The sequence below is a fragment of the Hemicordylus capensis genome, chromosome 3, assembly GCF_027244095.1.
Source record: "Hemicordylus capensis ecotype Gifberg chromosome 3, rHemCap1.1.pri, whole genome shotgun sequence".
In the NCBI taxonomy this organism is placed as follows: Eukaryota; Metazoa; Chordata; class Lepidosauria; order Squamata; family Cordylidae; genus Hemicordylus; species Hemicordylus capensis.
Genome location: NC_069659.1, coordinates 277835484 through 277843973, shown reverse-complemented (window position 1 = coordinate 277843973; position 8490 = coordinate 277835484). Strand labels below are relative to the sequence as shown.

The 8490-nt window shown below is 43.0% G+C and overlaps 1 long non-coding RNA gene across 1 annotated transcript; it reads left to right on the top strand.

Annotated features, from left to right (window-relative positions):
- The first annotated feature begins 717 nt into the window (after window positions 1–717).
- On the top strand, window positions 718–4906 carry LOC128352126 (uncharacterized). Its single transcript, XR_008320222.1, has 3 exons — window positions 718–865; window positions 4469–4632; window positions 4755–4906. It is a non-coding gene; the product is annotated as an uncharacterized LOC128352126 (long non-coding RNA).
- Window positions 4907–8490: the final 3584 nt, after the last annotated feature.

The following is an 8490-nucleotide window of genomic DNA, read 5'->3' as shown; positions in this document are numbered from 1 at the left end:
TGTTGGACTACAACTCCCAAAATTCCCAGACATGGTCTTTGTTGCTGGGGATTCTGTGAGTTGTAGTCCAACAACATCTGGGGGCCCAAGGTTAAGAAACCCTGGCCCAGAAGACCTCAAAGATATCTTCCAAATCAAGTCCCATGATTCTATGATGGCTTCCCTTTCAAACCGTTGATATTTACCTAATCCACATAGGTGAATGAAGACTGAAGGAGGATCTGTAACAGTCCCTTAATATAGGTGGGAAACCTGTCCTTGGCTTTCATTCCCCCCCTCTCTCTTTTCAAGGGTGTTGTAGGGGCGAGACTTTCCAGGCAAAAGGGGGGCTGCTGCTATGGCCTATACTCCTTTGTTGCAGAAACTACCTACCCAGCTGGGAGTATCAGCGGCACATGGGGAATTCAGGATAGGGAAGAGAATTTTGAACCTGGAAAATAGCCAATAAAGTTCTAGGATTCTAGAATAGGTAGCCAATCGGGTCTTAGATTCTAGCTGATTGGGGGAAGGGGTGGAGTGGTAGAATTATTCAAGGGAAAGGGCTTTTTTCTTTATTGGTTTGTTTGTTTGTTTGTGTGTTGTAGCTGGCTCATTGAAAGTTTTATTAAGGATATCTGGTTGAGAAATAAATTCCCTTTCAGAAATCTAACATGTGCAACAAAAACCCCATCAGTACCTCAAATGCATTTTGCCCCTTCTGTGTTCTCTCAGTTTTTATTTTGGTGGTGTTTTTAGCTGCATTGGAGAGGGGCAGAGCCATGAGTGCGCACATGTGGAAACCCTGAAGTTCTGAAGATCTAGGGTCCAAGCTTGCATTTGTCACTGTTGGCCAGTCCTTGGTCTATGAACCTCACTACCACACAAGGTAAATTACAAATAGTTCTGCACTATTTTGCTATTGATGAAGAGCTTCTGAAGGAAACATCTCTTAGAGGAGGTCAGTTCATATAGCCCAGCAGCCTCTCCCAACTTGGAGGAACTGGCAAAATGGCTGATCTCCGGGGCAGTCTCTGTGACTGACAACAGGACTAACTTGCCAGACACGAACACCTCCTCCACAGAAATGGTGGTACAAATTAAGTACATTTGTCTGCATGCTTTAATTTGTGTATTCTGATTGCATAAATTGGAATGCCTGCTCCAAATAATAGCAGAAAATGTTTTACTTAAGAATTAACAGAGCCTTGTCTGTTTACATCATCCTATTTTCTTTTCTCTCAAATTGAAAATGCATGCTTATGTGGAATGCAAAACAGCACCCATTTGGGGAGGAAAAGCACAAGAAATTCTGTTTATACTAGTACTAGGGTCATTCTTTACGGAGCCCTAGTTCTAATTAAGCCCTAGGGTTTTTAATTAAATCACATCAGAGGGACTCAGTGCTGCACTGCATGCAAAGCTTAGAAGGTAAGACATCCACTGTCCTCAGCTATACTTAGGACTGAACTGGATAAATGGGCTGCATTTGGGACACATCAGATTCTAAAGATAAAAGCAAATGAGAAAGGATTCTCAAGTACAACAAATTAAGACAATCAAAGGGCTTAGAAACACAATCGGGCTAGTGGAACTGAATATTTGTATTGTTTAAAGAAGGGGTTCCCAACCTGTGGTACTCCAGATGTTGCTGAACTACTCCCATCACCCCCAGCTACAACGTATTGTGGCTGGGGATGATGTGAGTTGTAGTTCAGCAACATCTGGTGTACCACAAGTTAGGAACCCCTGGTTTAGAATAATGCATGGAAGGGACATAAGGAGGGCCCTGCCAGATCAGACCAAAGGTCCATCTAGTTCAGCATCCTGTTCCCACAGTGGCAAATCAGATTTCTCTGGGAATTCCAGAAGCAGGACAAGTAGGCAAATAGTCCTCTTGCCTTTTGCTTCCCAGCACCCAGGATTCAGAGTCATCCTGCCTCCCTACATCTGGAGGTACAATAATTAGTAAGCACTGATAAAGGTAAACGTAAAGTGTGCTGTCAAGTTGATTTTGACTCCTGGCGCCCATAGAGTCCTGTGGTTTTCTTTTGGTAAAATATAGGAGGGGGTTACCATTGCCTCCTCCTGTGCAGTATCAGTTTATGCCTTTCAGCATCTTCCTATATCGTTGCTGCCTGATATAGTGCCAGCGGAGATTTGAACCGGCAACCTACTGCTTGTTAGTCAAGCATTTCCCTGCTGCGCCATTAGGTGGCTATGGCCTGTCATAAATTATGTGGTCATGCAAATGACCTCTGCACATGCACAGAGATCACTAAAATGCCCCCACAAGTGCGTAGAGTCCTGAACCGGACTGAAGAAGGCCAGAACCAGGCCGCCACTGGCCCTGGCTACTCTGGGAAAGACTGGTGGGGGTGAGGGGAGCCTCCACCACCACCCCAATCCCCTGCCATGCCCCCCATGGCTGCAACTGTGGCTTGCAGTTGTAAGTACTAAATTACTCCCCTCCCACCTCCTCTAGGTTTAGGGAAACTCCTCTGCCCCTTTATTATTATTCAACAAATTTATTGACCACTTGACTTCCTTAGACTCGAGGCGGTTTACATAAATTAAAACAACAACAGTGGTGGGGAGAGAAATGATGGAAGGAAGGAAGGAAGGAAGGAAGGAAGGAAGGAAGGAAGGAAGGAAGGGAAAGCACACACACACACACACACACACACACACACACACTGAAAGCCTGGCAGAACAGATAAGTTTTCAGAAGCTTCTTAAAGGACATGGTGCATTATGAATCTCAGGAGACAAGGTGTTCCATAAGGATGGGGCTGCAGCAGAGAAGGCCCTCCCATGAGCCCGGGCCCCACATACCTCCCCTGGGCCTGGAACTCTGAGAAAGCCCACCTGAGATAACCTTACAGGGTGGGTCAAAGTTAGTAAAGGAGAATCCTCACAGTAGAGCTCCGAGCTGAACCGGGTCCAGTTCAACCAGTGGCAAAACTGAGCCAGATCAGTTCAAATCCGGCCTGGATTTGAACCAAACTGGCCTGTCCGGTTTTGTGCACATCCCTAGTAGCCACTACACCTTATGGCAGTGAATTCCATACATTATGCACTGTATGAAGTGTTACCTTTTTTTGTGCTGAGTATCTTGCCAGTTGGCTTCATAGAATGGCTTCAAGTCCTAGTTTTGTGGGAAAGTGGAAAAAAATTCCTTTCATCTCCTTTGTCGACCTCACACATTATTTTATAAAGCATTCAAACTGGCCTGGCTTCTCTGCACTGGCAGTCACAACCCATCCACGCAAATAGCCAGTGCACACGTTCGGCAGTCTCCAAAATGGCCACTGCCAGCACAAAGAGGCCCAGTATGGCCCCAAATGGGCCATTTGAGACCAGGGGGAGACTGGCATGTGGAGGGGGAAACATCAGGAGCCCCCCCCCCCCCGCTGTGGCTGTGACAGCACCCTCTGAGGCCCCACAATGGTGGTAAGTCCACCATTTTTTCCATTAAATTTTTTTCCCTCCCCCCTCCCCCGCCAAACCAGGCCCAAACTGGTTCGGACTTGAGCCAGACTGGGCCCAGCTCTAGTGTGCACAAAACAAGACCAGGCCCAGTTCAATTCCAGTCCAGTTCTACTCGAACCGAACCAGGTTTTTTGGTTTTGTGCACACCCCTAAATATTAGTAGTTTTATTCTAAATCCTTTTGTTAATGATCCCAAGTTCACCTACACAGCTACTGCCCACTGGGTCGTTTTCATTGAACCACCCACCATGTCCCCAAGATTGCTTTCCTGGCTAATCACTGCTAGTTCAGACGCCATTAGTTTATATGTTAAAGTGGGGTACTTTATCCCAATGTACATCACAGTACACTTACTTACATAGAACTTCACTTTCCTTTTTGTGGCCTATTCATCCAGTTTGGAGGGATCCTTCTGAAATCCTTTGCAATCTGCTCTAGTTCTCACCACCCTGAATGTGTGAACCTGACCACCACACTGCCCATCCCTAACTACAGATCATTTATGAACAAGCTAAAAAGCACCAGTCCCAGTTCTGACCTGCATCCAGACTAGTGTTGTGCTAATGTTATGCCGTTGCACTAGCACAATAATGTAAGGCAATGACGTTGCACAAAGAAAGGAATGTCTGCTCCAGACTAGTTCTTGTACTAGCAGATGTTCATACATTAGACAATGCATTGCACAATAGGCTGGACAATTCATTGTGCAACCTTGTACGTGTTCCAGAGAAGATCTTCTACTCCCAGTTGCATAACATCACAGAGCACTACAACTGCATTCAACATCGCAATTTTTTAAGTGTGCTCTACTTCTCTCATTGTACTAGTGCAATACTAATCTAGACGTCAGCCACTGATCCTTAGGGAATTCCATTTCTTACTTCCCTTCATTGCGAGTATTGTCGATTTATTTCAACTCCCCATTCCCTGTGTATGTGTGTTGGTTTTTTGTTGCCAGTTACCAATCCATATGAGAACCTGTTTTCTTATCCCTTGATAGCTAACTATACTCAAGAGCCTTTGGAGAGGCACTTTGTCAACAGCATTTAGAATGTCCAAGTATAAATGTCTACCATGTCGCTTCTATCCATATGCTTGTTGACATCATCATCATCATCATTATCAACATTTATATTCCACTCTTCCATCTCAAAGATCTAGAAGGTTAGTGAGGCAAGACTTACTTTTCTAGAAACCATGCTGATTCTGTTTTAGCAAAGCTTGTTCTTCTAAATGCTTGATCATTTTATCTTTAATAATGCTTTCCAACAATTTTCTGGGAGCAGACATTAAGCTAACTGGCCTATAGGAGAAGAGCAAAGCCAAGATAAATTTTCAAATACCTAAAAGACTGCTAAAAAGAAGATGGATAATTGTTTACCAGAGATACTGAAGAACATCAAGAAGAAATTGTTCACATTGCAGCAGAGCAGCTATGGTTTGGACGGCAGGAAAACATTTCTTAATTCTAATGATGATGATTAATTATTGGTAAATAATAAATAGCAATAATAAATAAATAAATAAAATAAAATAATTAAACTGTTGAGCACATGTAGTACCATAGCACAAATAAATGAAATATGGTAGATGTATGAGTTCCACTGCACAAGCCTGAAGACAAAGCAAGAAGTCTGTCAGAAACCAAATTCACAGTGTATCTTGAACTTGTGCAGGGGTGACTAGCCTGAGGTTCTTCAACTATTGTTGGACTACAACTTCAATCAACCCCAATTACAATAAGTTGCAGCTGGGAATTATGGGAGTTGTAGTCAACTACAGCTGCACTAGTGACTCAAAGGATATTAAGCAAGGACTTAGACTGGGCACCATCACTCAGGTCTGGCCGAAGAGAGGAAGCTGGAACTGCATGGAGACTTACCATATCAGCAAAGAATCTTCCTTGTACCAATGGACATACATGTTTACCTGATAGCTGTAAAGCTTTCTAGTCACATTTTCTTTGCTAGTCTGAGCAATGGAAAGATCTAAAGTGCATAGATTTGCCTAGCCCCATAGGAGTCAATACAGGCAAAAGGGATGCTTGTCTCCCATACCAACCTTCTTATTGAGAAATCCTCGATAAACTTCTAAGTAACCCAGGATTCCACTGAACACAGTTTGAAAACCACTGAGTGAGCTATATAAATCCATGAACCTCCCTACATGTTCCTTAACCCATAGGGCTGATGGCAGTGGTTGTCGGAACAAATAACACATCTGAACGAACACGGTCTAAAAGGAAAGGGCTGCAAATGGAGCAGAATAAAATGACCAGGGCACTGTTGAACTGTCAAGAGGAGACAAGCAAAGGAACACTAGAGCAGAATGTCTCCAGTGATTACAGAGGCAAGGGGAATACGTCCTTATAGAGAATTAAGTTGTTTTGTGTAGTCTGCCTCAGAGCCAAACTGTAGGTAAGACTGAGCAAGCTAAATGGACACCATGCCCTACAAAGCTGCTGCTTTGACCTAGCTGCTTGTAGCTGCATCCCTCTCACAAGCAGGAGGTTTTCCCAGCACTATGTAGGAACTGTTACCAAGCTGCAAAGCAATGGCCCATTATGTTATTTTCAGATCTGTGGCCGTACATTCATAGAGCACTTACTTTGCAGTAGCCCCTTTAGTGCTTTGCATGTCTTTTTCTGCCAACACTGGCAATATATTTGGAACAAGTCATTGAACTTTATTTTACTTTGTTTTTCACCCAAATGCTTTTATCTAAATATAACCATATTAAAAGCCATCAGAGCACACAGAAAATACGTATTTGTGTTTACTGCAGTTAAATCTCTATATTACTTAGCTCTGACATGGGAAATTTATGCCACCATGAAATAACTTTTGTGTATCAGTTTTCACCTTTCATTTCTTACCAATGATCATTCCATTACCAAGAAACAATGGTGAAAAGAACCCCATTTTCTAATATTAGCCACATTATACATTTCATGCATTATGCCATGCTAAAATGAGTAACTAGTACAAAGCTGATGGGCCAGATTCTCAGGTTGTATGGTTTGTATAAATTATAAGCATATTTCAAAGTGAGTGGGACAGAGATTTTGGAATGGATCACATGCCCATGTTGCAGTTAAATTTCTGGACCAGGGATGTAGCAAGGTTGGAGTGGGCCCTGGGACAAAAAGTAAAGAATGGCCGCTGACCCCTTCCACATCCCCACCTTCTTTTTTAGAGAGTGGGGAGGGGGGAAGCCAAGAGCAAGCTGTTGCTCAGCTGGCCGGCCCCCTCTTTCTCGGGGGCCCAGGGACAATTGTCACCACCACCCCTTGCAAAATTATAGCTATGCCCCTCTTCTGGACATGGAGGAGAAACAATGTGATTGCGTTTGATAGTTGTTTTTAAACAAATACACAATTTGACATGAGATAACTGATCAGCCAGTCTTATGACTGTTGTGTGTTCACATGATTATCTAAACACTTGTTAAATTCAACTCTCAATTGCCACCAATTCCCTCTGTGTACATATTTATGACAACTAATAACATTATATTCATTACACAACCACGCATCGCCTTTCTTCCCAAGTTACTTGTTACATGTTTGACAAGATTACCTTAGGCGGTGTCCTTGCTCTCTAAAACATAGCTGGAGATGTGTTTAGTAGGAATGGGATGAATACAAATGATCACTCTTATGGGTCCTCTACCCTAGTAGCTATGTGTTCATGCTTGCATCAGCTTAATATAGCTGACGTCTTATGATCTCCCAGCAGAAAAATCGAAACGCAACAATAGCAGTAGAAACAAGAGCAAAGGTAGCAATACTGGAGGAGAACTGGTCTTGTGGCAGCAAGCATGAATTGCCCCCTTACCTAAGCAGGGTCCACCCTGGTTTGTATTCAAACAGGAGACAAGGGCCCCCGTGAAATGTAACACAGAACTGAGGATCCACTGGACCCACAGTTCTGTGCCCCCCCTCTCCACTCTCCTGTCTGCTTTCGGATATGCAGGAGAACTGCCCCTCTGCAGCCAGTAAGACTACAGAGATTATTATTATTTCTTGTTTACACAGTCAGACAGGTGTTATTGACTGGTTTGTTTTATCCAGACATCGAGTCCTTCCCAAGGACCTGGGATGGCTGAATTTTATCATCAATACTGTTGGTTATTATAGATATCGTCACAAAATATAGGCTGTTCCCAGTAAAGCTGCTTTTTGTAATTGGCTGATGGTGATTTCTGTGGCCCCTATGGTGTTGAGGTGCTCTTCAAGGTCTTTTGGAACTGCACCCAGGGCGCCAATTACCACTGGGGTTATTTTGGTCTTTTTCTGCCACAGCCTTTCAATCTCAATTTGTAGATCTTTGTATTTGGTGATTTTTTCTATTTCTTCTATTCTGCTATCCCCTGGTATTGCTATGTTGGTTATTTTAACTTGTTTTTCTTTCTTCTCAACTACAGTTATATCTGGTGTATTGTGTGGCAGATGTTTGTCTGTTTGTAGTTGGAAGTCCCATAATATTTTAACATCTTCATTTTCTTCAACTTTTTCAATTTTATGGTCCCACCAATGTTTGGCTACAGGTAGCTTGTATTTTTGGCAGATGTTCCAGTGTATCATCCCTGCTACCTTGTCATGCCTTTGTTTGTAGTCAGTCTGTGTGATCTTTTTACAACAGCTGATTAGGTGGTCCACGGTTTCATCTGCTTCTTTACAAAGGCAGCACTTGCTGTTTGTTGTGGATTTTTCTACTTTTGCTCTTATTGCATTTGTTCTTAGTGTCTGTTCTTGCGCAGCCAGTATTAAACCCTCTGTTTCTTTCTTCAAGTTGCCATTCTTAAGCCATTGCCAGGTCTTGGTGATGTCTGATTTTCCACTTATATTGTGTAAATATTGACCATGCAGGGGCTTATTTTTTCATTTTTCTGCTCGGTTCTTGACTTGTTCTTTCTTGTAGGCCTGCTTTGTTTCATTGGTGTTGAATAGTTTTGCGTTATTGACCATTTTAAGTGCATCTTCTTCACTGTCCTTGATATATTCTTCAAGGCCTCTTTTCT